The 15,749-nt window shown below is 40.2% G+C and overlaps 1 long non-coding RNA gene across 1 annotated transcript; it reads left to right on the top strand.

Annotated features, from left to right (window-relative positions):
• The first annotated feature begins 692 nt into the window (after positions 1 to 692).
• Positions 693 to 11,148, top strand: LOC139574535 (uncharacterized). Its single transcript, XR_011674791.1, has 2 exons — positions 693 to 2,589; positions 6,461 to 11,148. It is a non-coding gene; the product is annotated as an uncharacterized lncRNA (long non-coding RNA).
• The last annotated feature ends 4,601 nt before the right edge of the window (positions 11,149 to 15,749 follow it).

Here is a 15,749-nt window from a genome sequence, read left to right as displayed (position 1 = left end):
GATTACAGCTCAGCATTTAACACCATAGTACCCTCCAAACTCGTCATCAAGCTCGAGACCCTGGGTCTCAACCCCGCCCTGTGCAACTGGGTCCTGGACTTCCTGACGGGCCGCCCCCAGGTGGTGAGGGTAGGTAACAACATCTCCACCCCGCTGATCCTCAACACTGGGGCCCCACAAGGGTGCGTTCTGAGCCCTCTCCTGTACTCCCTGTTCACCCACGACTGCGTGGCCATGCACGCCTCCAACTCAATCATCAAGTTTGCGGATGACACTACAGTGGTAGGCTTGATTACCAACAACGACGAGACGGCCTACAGGGAGGAGGTGAGGGCCCTCAGAGTGTGGTGTCAGGAAAATAACCTCACACTCAACGTCAACAAAACAAAGGAGATGATTGTGGACTTCAGGAAACAGCAGAGGGAGCACCCCCCTATCCACATCGACGGGTCAGTAGTGGAGAAGGTGGAAAGTTTTAAGTTCCTCGGTGTACACATCACGGACAAATTGAATTGGTCCACCCACACAGACAGCGTTGTGAAGAAGGCGCAGCAGCGCCTCTTCAACCTCAGGAGGCTGAAGAAATTCGGCTTGTCACCAAAAGCACTCACAAACTTCTACAGATGCACAATCGAGAGCATCCTGTCGGGCTGTATCACCGCCTGGTACGGCAACTGCTCCGCCCATGTAGGAGTAAATGAGATGTATAGGACAGCACATAGATGTATAAAATGGCTGAACATTAAAAATAGATCACAGTAATGAAAGGGAGACACATGGTCTGCTGACCTGACACTAATGAAAGGGAGAGACACAGGGTCTGCTGACCTGACACTAATGATAAAGAGATTCATAGTCAGCTGCTTCTAAAATGAAGGCCTATAGGGTAGAGTCTGCTGATTCCAATAAAGGCAAACAAAACAAAGAGTACATTGACACATTATGCTGACACACTAAAGATAGAGGGACCCATGGTCAGCTGCTTCTAAAAACATATAGGACAGAATCTGCTGATTCCAATGGGGGCAAAGTGCATTGACACATTGATGAAAGCAAGAGACACAGAATCTGCTGACACACTAGGATGGAGGGTCCGGCCACCATTGTAGTCTAGCTGAGAGCAGATATGAGCGTTATTGGGTGTGAATAAGTAGGAGGCTTGAACTAAAAGATAAGGGTGGTGAAAGACTTAAGAAAAGAAACGTCATTTGCATAAGGAATGGACATAGTGCTATGTGTGTATAAATATAGGAGCTAAGGCTCTGGGAAGGGAGGGTGTGTTCCGCGGGGTGTGTTCCGCGGGGTGTGTTCCGCGGGGACATGCCAGTGGGCTGTACAGTTGTAATAAAGAGCATGTTTGATTTTAAAAGTTCTGGTAAGCGTTGTATTTGAAAATGATTTTCCACGACATATTTGGCGAGCTGAGCCAGGAGGGACAGGGACTGAGGAATGGCGTTCAGGGCTGGAGATAGTTTCTTTGGACAATCTGGCAAACAAGGGTGGCCGCCCAACTAGACGGTAAGCAAGTTCTTACAATAGTTGAAATGTTTGTGTAAGATTGCTTCAGAGATACTGTCTCAGCGAGAGGAGCGCCACGTAAGTCTCTCTTTCAAATTTCCTAAAATGAAACCAGTAAATACAAAAGAACTTTTAAATTCAATGAATTTGCATGTATGTGTAATTTGGGGAATGGTATTAAATATAAATGTATGCGCATGTATAGAGACTGAGTGAATAGGTGCTGTGAACTTTGCTTGTGTTAGATGTAGAGTGAGCATGCATGCGCTCGTTCAGATCAGACCGTTCGAATGTGTAGCTTAAATGATGCGGTTGTTTGCGCATCTGGCTGAGATGGCTGGTTAACATTTTTGAAAAGGTCTGCTTGGGTGGGATATTCACGGCGCGGCAGAAGGGTCTGTTGGTGAATATTTAGTAGTTAAATTAATATTTCATGGTTACCGCTTTGAAAGAAGGACTGAACGGATGAAATATTTAGAAGGCAGGAAAACGTTAGCCCGATTGTGCGACGTTCAACTGCAAAAGTAGCTTATACAGTCAAAGCATAAAACAGTAGGTTGTAGGAAAACGTTAGCCCGATTGTGCGGCGTTCAACTGCAAAAGTAGCTTATACAGTCAAAGCATAAAACAGTAGGTTGTAGGAAAACGTTAGCCCGATTGTGCGGCGTTCAACTGCAAAAGTAGCTTATACAGTCAAAGCATAAAACAGTAGGTTGTAGGAAAACGTTAGCCCGATTGTGCGGCGTTCAACTGCAAAAGTAGCTTATACAGTCAAAGCATAAATCAGTAGGTTGTAGGAAAACGTTGGCCCGATTGTGCGGCGTTCAACTGCAAAAGTAACTTATACGGTCAAAACATAAATCAGTAGTTAAATAAATATTCATAGTTTCCGCTTTGAAAGGAGGACTGTTTGAGTGAAGTAGTAGGTGCAGGAAAAACGTTGGCCCGATTGTGCGGCGTTCAAATGCAAAAGAAATCCTGCGAATAAAAAACCGCTCTGTCTAGCTACCAGGGTTTGGTAATTCAGTAGGTCACGCCACAATACTACTCAAATAATAGAAGAAAAGATAAGTATTGGGGGTTGAATAGAATATGAAGACAAGCTGATCCGATTAGACAGTAGTCTCGTCATATTGTAGAAGTCTAGGCTTATGTAGGTGGAAGTGAATTAAGTCAATAAGGAAAGACAAGTTGTGTGTGTGTGTAGGCAGAACGTCCAGGAGAGGGAGCGCGCAGCTCTCCTGTGATAGAGTAGAGTTGATGAAGGGTGTCGTTAACTGCTATTAGGCAGAGGGAAAGAAGTTAAGAAACATTGAAGTAAAATAAGTTATAAGCAAGGATAAAAACACTGATGTGATAAAGTAGTAAGCGACCATAGTAAAATTACTAAAAAGGTATCAAAATAAATAATGAATAAAAATAATTAAAGAGGAGTTAACCGAATAGTATAATATGAATAGAACAGTGTGGTAACAAAACAGAAAGTAGAATCGTTGATAAAATGAAATTGTACTATAAAGTTAAAAACGAATCTAGGTTAGTTAAGATAAATAGTGATAAATAGTGAAATTCAGGACAGATTAAGGATTCACGAACGGTGTAACAAAGGAAGAGGAAAAAACAGGCCGTCGATCACTCTGTGTCTACAGAAGCTACGGTCTAAAAATAGCCTGCAGGGTAGACAGCGGTGCAAAATGGAGTGGCCAGGATAAAAAGGAGAACAGGGGTGGCTTGACTCACTAGTAAATTGACCATAGGATCAAACAATAAGAATATGGAGAAGAGGTAAGAAAGTAGAGACAAAATAAATAAATATAGGTAATAGTAAGACTTTAGATAGAGATCTTAACAGAGCGGGCAGTGGACCTGTGTGGCTCAGTTGGTAGAGCATGGTGCTTGCAACGCCTGGGTTGAGTGTTCAATTCCCACGGGGGGACCAGGATGAATATGTATGAACTTTCCAATTTGTAAGTCGCTCTGGATAAGAGCATCTGCTAAATGACTTAAATGTAACGTAAATGTAATCTTAAAAATTGATTAGAACTGTAACAACAAACCAAATGAATAAATAATGATATCTGTAAAGGGAAAAAAAAAAAACAGTGATATTTGAAGTACTGTACTAGAATAAGACATTAAGTAATCTGTAGTATTCAGAAATAATGTATGTACTGTATAGAGTAGGCTTCGATAAAAGAAATTAAGTGATGTGACAAATGAATTATTAATTGGAAAGGAGATTGGCTCTACCTCAGAAAAATAGTAAATAAAAGGTGTAGAAATACATGGGAGTATTTAGGAAAAATAAATAAATAAATAGTCGCATGGGACCAAAATGTGAAGCTCGATTTGTAGGCGTTCTGATGTCAACATTCTATCATCAGAAAATACATTGCGATGAGGTTGTGTGTGTGGTTCCTCTAGTCCTCGCAGACGTGCGGGTGATTGGCAGAACTATTGACAAGATCTAAGAACCAATAAGAAAATAGCTCTCTGTTCTGGATATAGGTATATCGAGTATGGGAAAATTAGTGTAATGTGACATTAGAACTTAGTGCGGTAGTAGGAAATGCCGCTATACAAGAGTTTATATCCTTGTCAAAATAACAAACAACTAATTGGTTTGAGGTTAGTGAGAATGGAATTTTTTACTTGTCGGTGTATAGTCTCTGAGCGAACAATGAGTGTTTCATAGAGATTACAGTTTATATGTGGTCAAGTAGAAGTATTAGATCACGTTTGACATCTAGTAAAATAACGATGGAATTTTAATTGTTAGACATTCTATACCACAATTCTCTGGAACTGTTAAAGACGCTTTAGAATAAAATCTATGGATAAGTAAAATTATTGGTTTGCTGACTAAAAGGTAACGTTGTGAATATTAACAATATGTACACTTTCTTTTCCAGAAAGAATAAGGGAAAAAAAGGGTTTTTTAATCTTCTCTGGTCAACAATGTCATTGGAGACTGCATTACTGTGGAAAGCAGTTAATTAAAGTCAGCCGCTTTAAAAATAAAAATATCTGGATAAGGCTAAAACATGGAGTTCTGGATGAGTGAGTCCAGTCCCTTTGCGATTATTGGCTTATGATTCACTAGTGTGTACACCATGTACTGGGAATGAATATGCATTAGTAGATATATTGGAAGGGTTTTTTCCAATTCAGTTTCAAATTGGGTATGCAAAAGGATGAACATGTTTTTGAAAAATGTATTTAAGTTGCTCCTAAAGAAAGGGGGAGTGGAAACATATTAATGGTCTCAAAATGCCCTGAATCCTAGGAATTTCTTGTGAAAGACTGATCACCTTTTACTAGAAATTGTTGGAACAGGTGGGATATACTTATAAAATGTTTAAGACACCAGACTCTATTCAAACTGTATAATTACTTTGAAAATCTATTATGTCCCTGGGAAAATTATGAAGAGTTGTACCCTTCAATTGAATAAATTATTCGGAATAGGTTTATTTTTTTTTATTTTTTTTGATATAACATGGGTTCATGGGTAAAACTATCAGTTCCTTGGGGTTATGGTCTTTGGATAAATACACAAATGTGTTTTGTTCATTCTGCATATAGAAAGTGATGAAAGTTACTCCAAAGGGTTTTGTTGATAAATACCTCATCTGTAATTCGTCTGAGAAATCACCGGTAGAATAAGGGAGTTATCATAGAAGGTGACGTCAGAATGTTTTAAGGCATGGGAGAGAATATCACTACAAGTGGGTGTGGAGCTCAAACCCACCCTAACCGGCTGAATAGTGAGGGACAACTGTGTCTGATGACCTGTGAACTGTATCTAAAAAAGACATGCTGAAATGACATTATATTTGTTGGGAGAATAATGACTTAAAGGAATTGGGGTACTGACCTTTTTATTATCAGGCCACTCATGAGAGAAACTGAGACAAAAGGGCTATTGGGAAAATAGATAGTACTGGTATTTAAAGTGTTTAGTATAAATGTTAATTATTAAAGGGATGATGTGTATTGAATAGATGAGGTCATATTTGAGTTAAAGGTAACACTAAGGACTGTTATCCTGAATATTGGATTGGGAAAAGTATTTCAAAAAGAACTGTTTAGTTATTTGGATATAGAACTGTTTAACGTTAATAGGCCTAGGGAAGCTCTGGAAACTAATCCTGAGACAAGGTGGTTGACAGAACTTACAGAATTTTAGATTAAAGGTTTTTTGTTTCTTTCGTTTTATAATGTCATTGGAATTGGGATGATAAAATGTAATGTTCAATTGAATAAATAGGTAGTCTGTTGTGCGAAGATACCCATGAATGAAGAAGAAAGAGACCAACAATAACATTGGCATAGAATGAAACGGATGGACGTTTTCCATTACATTACAAATAGTGGTAATATTGCAAATGTGCAATTATTATTATAATTATTATTTTTTTTAATTTTTATTATTATTATTATTTTTTTTTCTCTTTTTCTCGTTTGGTCAATTTATTTTTGTTTTGAGGAACATAAGGTTGTGTATATGTTCCTGAGGAGGGACTGATATAAATGATATATAAATTGACTTAAGGATGTTTTAAGTATGTATCAAACAATGGCAGTTATGGGTTAGGGGACTTATAAATGAAGGTAATGGTAGTAAAGGGGTGTTATTTCTAGAAATATGTATAAAAATAGAGATAATTCACAGAAAAGGAAAGACAGCTGGCTGTGTAAAATATAGGGACAATTCTAAAAGTAAATAGAACAATTCACATATCTAAAGATATGGTAAAAAGAATAAGTGGTGGCATTTTGAACATTAGAGCAAAAGTTTAAGAAACTTATGACATAGTTTTGTTAGGATTGGATATTCTTCCAACTGGAAGACGCTTGACTGATTACATGTTATTTTACAGCAGTTGATGTAGGGAACATCATTTGATTATCATTGAATATTTCTGTGGCAGGAGGCCAGGTATTTGAGGCAGAATGGTTACATAGGGCTGTTATTAAAAATTAAGATTTAGTGATCTTGCTAATGTTGTCAGGAAATAACCCATGTGTTAGTGTGTATGTCCTCAGGAAAAAACAGCCAGAAATGGAAGGGCTTGGGCTGCATTCTGGAGACTGAGTGTACATCAAGATACACCAGGCTGGGGGTATACTTCTTACAACACTGCAGTGGTAAAATTCTTCATGTCTCTCTTTGGTGGGTGCATAAGTCTCACGAGAAGTGAGGTCCAGCTGAATAATGGGTGAGCTTGAAAACACCATGACAGAGGACGTGGAATCAGAGAGAGAGAGAGAGAGAGAGAGACTAGATTTCACTATAGACATACTGGGTTGAGTTTTGGGGCTACTTTAGACATACTGGGTTGTGTTTGGGGGCTACTTGTTTCATTTTTTAATGCATCATGTGAAAAAGAATAGATGATAGGATATTATACTCTAAACAAACATGTTAAAGGGATTGATATGAAAGCATATACAGTGTTGAATTAATTCAAGAAGAGATAATGTTAATTGTAGGTTATGCACATGATTATCAGTTGAAATGGAGCAAATGGGAAACTAAGTAAAAAATGACATGATTTGGGAACACCTCTCAGAACCTGGGGCCAAAAGGGGAAGACTGGGTGGAAGCATGAGGAAGCTTTTTAGGGCTTTTATTTTTGTGGAGTCCAGCAGAAAAGTATCCTGGAGGCATAGAGACAGGTAAAGAGAGAGTGGGAATTGTCATGGTCTCAGATTTCAGTTTGCATGAATATATTGCATGAATATATTTATGCATAACACATAACATTGTCAATGCTGTTATGTTTGGTCTGTTGTTTTTCAAGTCTTATGTTTAGGAAACCAGAAGGAGAGGGGTTTGCCAGATTCAGATGGAATGTCAGTTTGTTGTGTGATGAGTGATGGAAGTAAGAGGATGTATGGTGCAATCATAGAACAGAGGCCATAAGTCTCTAAGTATGAATGCCTCACAGAAAGAAGGCAGAAACCTGAACCAGGACGAGAGGTTCCGCGTCTGATGATCCAAGGGGACCAGAAGGACCTCTCCCAGTGATACCAGGAGATCTAGTCCACGTTCGAGTGTTCCGGAGGAAGTGGGATCAACCGAGGAGAGAAGGACCCTAGGAGGTGGCCAAAGCAACAAGAACGGCCGTCAAAGTGAAAGGAAGCAAGACGTGGTATCATCTAAACCACTGCACACGAGTCCCAACAGAGAGAATGATACAACCACATAGAGATGAGGACACAGAGGATGCTGATTCACCAGGAGGGAGCCCGGAGGGAGCAGGAGCAGCGGAAACGATTGAGACGCCAGGGAGGAGCCAAGAAAACAGCAAATGAAGTGAAAGCCAAAATACGACAAGTGCACCGACTAATGCACCCAGAAGAGGAGGAGAGGCCTCACAAGGCACAGAATGAGAACATCTTTTCCATAAAAATTGGAACCTTCCAGATGGAAGTTAAGTCCGGCCTGAGGAGGGAGCCTCAGGTGAAGAAAGTGGAGGAAAAGTCCTGCAAGCTGAAGAAAATGGGGATTTCCTCACAATTGACTTTTAAACTTTTGAATGGTCTCCTTTACAGACAATTGAAGTTAGAACAACAAAAGAATAATGACATTGACATAACAGAAGTAACAGTGAATGCTAGTATAGAAACAACAGACTAATGCACAATCAAGATGTATGGTGGAAGCAGGAAGAGAAGAAAGGAATCAGCCGAACAATCCAAAAAGACTGACAAGGTTAGAATCTCTGTTCCACCTCAATTTATAACAGAAGCAGGAGAACTGAAGTCTATCTCAATCATAAGGATCAAACCCTTACTGGAGATGGCCCTCTGTGGATGGACACATCACCAAACAAAGGGACAAGTCGTTTGGGACCCGAAAGGATGTGACCTGACATTAATCAAAGGAAAAGACGAGAGGGTGCTCATCATGAATCAGATTGAACCAGTTGAAGGTGAAGAATTAATAGTTGAAATAACAAGAACAACAGTGACCGAAGGGAGTAGCACCACGGTCATTAAGATTGATCCTACCCCTGCATCTGAACAGGAAGAACCTGTGACAACAACAAGGGTGGCGGCTGCTGTGACGACCACAGTAGCTACCGCTAAGATGACATCGACCTCCCTTACCAAGCAGATCACTGTACCCACAAAGCATCCTGAGACATCAGAGTCAGGAGAGTTTTTTACTGACATTTGGAACTTTCTGATAAAAGTTAATGATCTACCTCAAGATAAGAACATTGTAAAAGCGACAGAATTAGATATATCAGAATCAGAACCACTCAAGGACACCACACGAGAAGAAGTAGTGAAGAACGAGTGGTACAAATGGGCTAAGTATATGGCAAACAAACACAGAATGGACAATTGTATTTTGTGTAGAAAATCACCTTTGTCTGATCTTGTAATAGTCTCTGAACCAGCATCATTTAAAAACTGTGTAAGTTGGAAAAATGACCATTGTACCAATAGAAAGTATTCTATTTTCTTGTGTGACATAAAATGTAGGATTGCTCTGGGTAAGCATTAGGGGTAAAACTATGTTGAATGAGATTATGCTGGGAGACAATGATTGTGCTGCCTATAACATTAGAACTGAATCAAATGGACCTCAATTAGACAGAAGTACTGTGGTTAAAGGAAAATATGAATGTTTTTACAGCCATGACACCGAAGGAATTGATGTAGGTAACACCACTGTAGAATGTGATACTATTTGGGTGCTGGAGACTACGGGAGTACGTAGAAATAATGATAAAGGGTTGATAATGAATGGATAAGGATTGTGTGGTAAAATAACTCAGGTTGCACCATCTCTTACTATGTTGAAAAATCAAGACAGAGGTATTGCTGATTGTTCTTTCCACACATCCAGAAACTAACTGTTGAATGTATTGCATAATGAATGGATTGGTCTTTGTGCCTTAGTTAGAACAATTCAACAGGTTACCATTATTAAATCACCCCATGATGACTATGTTAATCCTAGGGTTAAAAGGGCGTATGAGAAAGACCCTGAGGTATACCTTGATACAATTGGACAGCCTAGAGGTGTACCTCGAGAGATCAAGGCAAGAGATGAAGTTAAATCAGGATTTGAATCTATATTTTTGTGGTTAACACCAAATAAAAACTTAGAGTGGATTAATTATATATATTATAACCAACAGAGATTCATTAACTATACTGACTCGGCTCTAACAGCGTTGGGGAAACAGGTACAGGCTACCAGTAAAATGACTTGGCAAAATAGACAGGCTACGAGCAGAGGTTAAGGAAAGTGGGGAGCTATGTTTGCTAGGATGGCTATTATGCTGGGAGGAGGGTTATTGGCTCTGGGTATTGTATTTTGTTGTGTTTTACCCTTGGTAAAATCACTTGTGGTCCAGACAACAGTTAAACAGATGTCTGTAAGGAGAGTTGACCCTCCTGTGATAATTAGTCCTGTACCTGGGAGACCAGGTCAGTATACTGACAAAAATGGATAGCCCTGCAATGTGGTTGGTGGACTCTAGACTGCCCGTTTGGTAATCCAAATTGTCTATATGGAGTGGTGCAGGGAGGTGGTTATGCTTGCCATGATTTTCGTAAGGATGGTCTACCTGTATATGTCAATTTTCTTTTGTTACTGCATGTAGGTCTTTGATTTTCTCATATTCATTTATTATTATACTCATTGTATTATTTTATTTTATTTGTTTTTATATACCACATTAGATCTTTTACTCTTATGAAAACTAGAGATGTTTGGTCTAGTTGGGTTTTCAGTAATGTTTCTAATTGGATCTTTTACTCCTATTTTCGTATTAATCATTTGGAGATGTTTGGTCCAGTTGGTTTATATGGTTTACTCTGTTTTTGTATTTTCTTGTCCATCATAGGTATTCTCATTTACTATCCCAAAGTCATATTTGTATAATTTATGTGGCTAATTAGCCCCAGAGGAGGGATTTGTAGGAGTAAATGAGATGTATAGGACAGCACATAGATGTATAAAATGGCTGAACATTAAAAATAGATCACAGTAATGAAAGGGAGACACATGGTCTGCTGACCTGACACTAATGAAAGGGAGAGACACAGGGTCTGCTGACCTGACACTAATGATAAAGAGATTCATAGTCAGCTGCTTCTAAAATGAAGGCCTATAGGGTAGAGTCTGCTGATTCCAATAAAGGCAAACAAAACAAAGAGTACATTGACACATTATGCTGACACACTAAAGATAGAGGGACCCATGGTCAGCTGCTTCTAAAAACATATAGGACAGAATCTGCTGATTCCAATGGGGGCAAAGTGCATTGACACATTGATGAAAGCAAGAGACACAGAATCTGCTGACACACTAGGATGGAGGGTCCGGCCACCATTGTAGTCTAGCTGAGAGCAGATATGAGCGTTATTGGGTGTGAATAAGTAGGAGGCTTGAACTAAAAGATAAGGGTGGTGAAAGACTTAAGAAAAGAAAGGTCATTTGCATAAGGAATGGACATAGTGCTATGTGTGTATAAATATAGGAGCTAAGGCTCTGGGAAGGGAGGGTGTGTTCCGCGGGGTGTGTTCCGCGGGGTGTGTTCCGCGGGGACATGCCAGTGGGCTGTACAGTTGTAATAAAGAGCATGTTTGATTTTAAAAGTTCTGGTAAGCGTTCTATTTGAAAATGATTTTCCACGACACCCACAACCGTAAGGCTCTCCAGAGGGTAGTGAGGTCTGCAGAACGCACCACCGGGGGCAAACTACCTGCCCTCCAGGACACCTACACCACCCGATGTCACAGGAAGGCCATAAAGATCATCAAGGACAACAACCACCCAAGCCACTGCCTGTTCACCCCGCTATCATCCAGAAGGCGAGGTCAGTACAGGTGCATCAAAGCAGGGACCGAGAGACTGAAAAACAGCTTCTATCTCAAGGCCATCAGACTGTTAAACAGCCACCACTAACATTTAGCGGCCGCTGCCAACATACTGACTCAACTCCAGCCACTTTAAAAATGGGAATTGATGGAAATTATGTAAAAATGTACCACTAGCCACTTTAAACAATGCCACTTAATATAATGTTTACATACCCTACATTACCCATCTCATATGTATATACTGTACTCTATATCATCTACTGCATCTTGCCATCTTATGTAATACATGTACCACTAGCCACTTTAAACTATGCCACTTTATGTTTACATACCCTACAGTACTCATCTCATATGTATATACCGTACTCTATACCATCTACTGCATCTTGCCATGCCGTTCTGTACCACCACTCATTCATATATCTTTATGTACATATTCTTTATCCCTTTACACTTGTGTGTGTGTATAAGGTAGTAGTTGTGGAATTGTTAGGTTAGATTACTTGTTGGTTATTACTGCATTGTCGGAACTAGAAGCACAAGCATTTCGCTACACTCGCATTAACATCTGCTAACCATGTGTATGTGACTAATAAAATTTGATTTGATTTGATTTGATCTTCCTGCATTTCGGTGTGCACGGTTAGCGTTTCATGTCAATCATACATATAGCATTACAGCATGCACTGTTGGGTTCAACGCTCGATTAGTGTTACATGTTAATCATGCATATCTCATGCGGCATGCATGGCTGGGTAGAAGTGTACGCAGACGTGTCATTTCAATAAAACATTCCATATGATACTTTCCATTACAGCATAACTGCACTTCTTCTATTCTTCACATGCGTCTCTTTTACATCTATTTATCTTGGATTCCATCTTTAGATCCAACCACTGCTCTGCCATGTCCCTTCTCCCTGGTGAGTAACTTATTTATTTAGGGGAGGTCGATGCCAGCTGTCCAGCATAGGGCAACCAGTCATCAGCATTTGTTTAATTTGATTACAGTACACCTATGTTGTAATTATATCGGAACAGTACATTTATTTTTTATCCATAATTTCTATCCCATTTGTGATCAAAGGTGTGATCATTGAAGACATCTTTCACAATCATTGACCCCAAAAATAAATGTATTGTTCTGATATAATTACAACATAAGTCTACTGTAATCAAATTAAACAAAATTAACATAATGTTTAGCAGGCATTAGTTTGCATCAAGCCTGTCTTGAGCATTTGAGCATAGGTTCTCATCAGCATCGCAGTAAATGTCGTCATTGTTCAGGCACCTGGGGGAAAATGTGCATAACTCCACCCACGATAACACGGTCAGGCTCAGGGCAATATTTATACCCTTGCGGGAGCGTGCAACAGACCTGTCTGGCCAGTGCAAGGCTAGCTGTTTTAATTCAATCTGACCATATCAGTTCACACCCTAGAAGACAATGTTCAAATGTACAGTCGTGGCCAAAAGTTTTGAGAATGACACAAATATTAATTTTCACAAAGTCTGCTGCCTCAGTTTGTATGATGGCAATTTGCATATACTCCAGAATGTTATGAAGAGTGATCAGATGAATTGCAATTAATTGCAAAGTCCCTCTTTGCCATGCAAATGAACTGAATCCCCCAAAAACAATTTCACTGCATTTCAGCCCTGCCACAAAAGGACCAGCTGACATCATGTCAGTGATTCTCTCATTAACACAGATGTGAGTGTTGACAAGGACAAGGCTGGAGATCACTCTGTCATGCTGATTGAGTTCGAATAACAGACTGGAAGCTTCAAAAGGAGGGTGGTGCTTGGAATCATTGTTCTTCCTCTGTCAACCATGGTTACCTTCAAGGAAACACGTGCCGTCATCATTGCTTTGCACAAAAAGGGCTTCACAGGCAAGGATATTGCTGCCAGTAAGATTGCACCTAAATCAACCATTTATCGGATAATCAAGAACTTCAAGGAGAGCGGTTCAATTGTTGTGAAGAAGGCTTCAGGGCGCCCAAGAAAGTCCAGCAAGCGCCAGGACCGTCTCCTAAAGTTGATTCAGCTGCGGGATTGGGGCACCACCAGTACAGAGCTTGCTCAGGAATGGCAGCAGGCAGGTGTGAGTGCATCTGCACGCACAGTGAGGCGAAGACTTTTAGAGGATGGCCTGGTGTCAAGAAGGGCAGCAAAGAAGCCACTTCTCTCCAGGAAAAACATCAGGAACAGACTGATATTCTGCAAAAGGTACAGGGATTGGACAGCTGAGGACTGGGGGTAAAATCATTTTCTCTGATGAATCCCCTGTCCGATTGTTTGGGGCCTCCGGAAAAAAGCTTGTCCGGAGAAGACAAGGTGAGCGCTACCATCAGTCCATTGTCATGCCAACAGTAAAGCATCCTGAGACCATTCATGTGTGGGGTTGCTTCTCAGCCAAGGGAGTGGGCTCACTCACAATTTTGCCTAAGCACAGAGCCATGATGTCACGATGTCCGTAATAATGAATGTCGGACCAAGGCGCAGCGTACTTGGAGTTCCACATAATTTTAATGAATAAAGTGAAACTTAAGCAAATGTAACAGTTTAACTTTAGACCGTCCCCTCGCCCCGACACGGGCGCGAACCAGGGACCTTCTGCACACATCAACAACAGTCACCCACGAAGCGTCGTTACCCATCGCTCCACAAAAGTGATAACTAAGTGGCTCGGGGAACAAAACATCAATATTTTGGGTCCATGGCCAGGAAACTCCCCAGACCTTAATCCCATTGAGAACTTGTGGTCAATTCTCAAGAGCCGGGTGGACAAACAAAACCCCACAAATTCTGACAAACTCCAAGCATTGATTATGCAAGAATGGGCTGCCATCAGTCAGGATGTGGCCCAGAAGTTAATTGACAGCATGCCAGGGTGGATTGCAGAGGTCTTGCAAATATTGACTCTTTGCATCAACTTCAGGTTATTGTCAATAAAAGCATTTTATCTTTATTTAACTAGGCAAGTCAGTTAAGAAAATGATCTTATTTTCAATAACTGCCTGTTCAGGGGCAGAACGACAGATTTGTACGTTGTCAGCGCAGGGATTTGAACTTGCAACCTTTCGGTTACTAGTCCAACGCTCTAACCACTAGGCTACCCTGCCACCCCTTTGACACTTATGAAATGCTTGTAATTATACTTCAGTATTCCATAGTAACATCTGACAATATATCTAAAGATACTGAAGCAGCAAACTTTGCGGAAATTAATATTTGTGTCATTCTCAAAACTTTTGGCCATGACTGTACTGTAATTTACAGTACTGTAGCATACTACATTCAAAGGGCAATTTTGATACATGTATCTTGCATGTTTTGCCTTTGGATTAACTGGTCATTAAAACAGCTGAACTGAGAAGATATTATGTTGTGTTTTGGTGATAAAATCATGTTCTCATGGTATTTCACAGTAAACTTACATTTTGGATCAATGGTTGTGTGGTGAAATATGTCTCCAGACAAAATGGATGTACAATAAAAGGTTTTAAATAGAAGACTTGCTGCATTAAAAGTTTTACCAGTTTAGAGTTTTGTAAACATAGCCTACTTAGTACCAAAACAAAACAAAAAGGAGAAACCGACTCCGGGATGCTGGCCTTCTAGGCAGAGTTGCAAAGAAAAATACATATCTCAGACTGGCCAAAAAAATAATTATTAAGACGGGCAAAAGAACACAGACATTGGACAGAGGAACTCTGCCTAGAAGGCCAGCATCCCGGAGTTGCCTCTTCACTGTTGACGTTGAGACTGGTGTTTTGCGGGTACTATTTAATGAAGCTGCCAGTTGAGGACTTGTGAGGTGTCTGTTTCTCAAACTAGACACTCTAATGTACTTATCCTCTTGCTCATTTGTGCACCGCGGCCTCCCACTCTTTCTGTTCTGGTTAGAGCCAGTTTGCGCTGTTCGGGGGAAGGAAGTAGTACACAGCGTTGTACCAGATCTTCAGTTTCTTGGCAATTTCTTGTATGGAATAGCCTTCATTTCTCAGAACAAGAAAAGACTGACGAATTTCAATAGGAAGTTCTTTGTTTCTGGGCCTTTTTGAGCCTGTAATCGAACCGACAAATGCTGATGCTCCAGATACTCATCTAGTCTTAAGAAGGCCAATTTCATTGCTTCTTTAATCAAAACAACAGTTTTCAGCTGTGCTAACATAATTGCAAAAGGGTTTTCTAATGATCAATTAGCCTTTAATTTTTTTTTAACTTGGATTAGCTAACAGAACGTGTCATTGGAACACAGGAGTGATGGCTGCTGATAATGGGCCTCTGTACACCTATGTAGATATTCCATAAAAAATCAGTGGTTTCCAGCTACAATAGTCATTTACAACATTAACAATGTCTACACTG

The sequence above is a fragment of the Salvelinus alpinus genome, chromosome 4 (assembly GCF_045679555.1).
Source record: "Salvelinus alpinus chromosome 4, SLU_Salpinus.1, whole genome shotgun sequence".
In the NCBI taxonomy this organism is placed as follows: Eukaryota; Metazoa; Chordata; class Actinopteri; order Salmoniformes; family Salmonidae; genus Salvelinus; species Salvelinus alpinus.
Note: the sequence above shows the minus strand (reverse complement) of the source record. Positions and strands in the feature narration are given on the sequence as shown.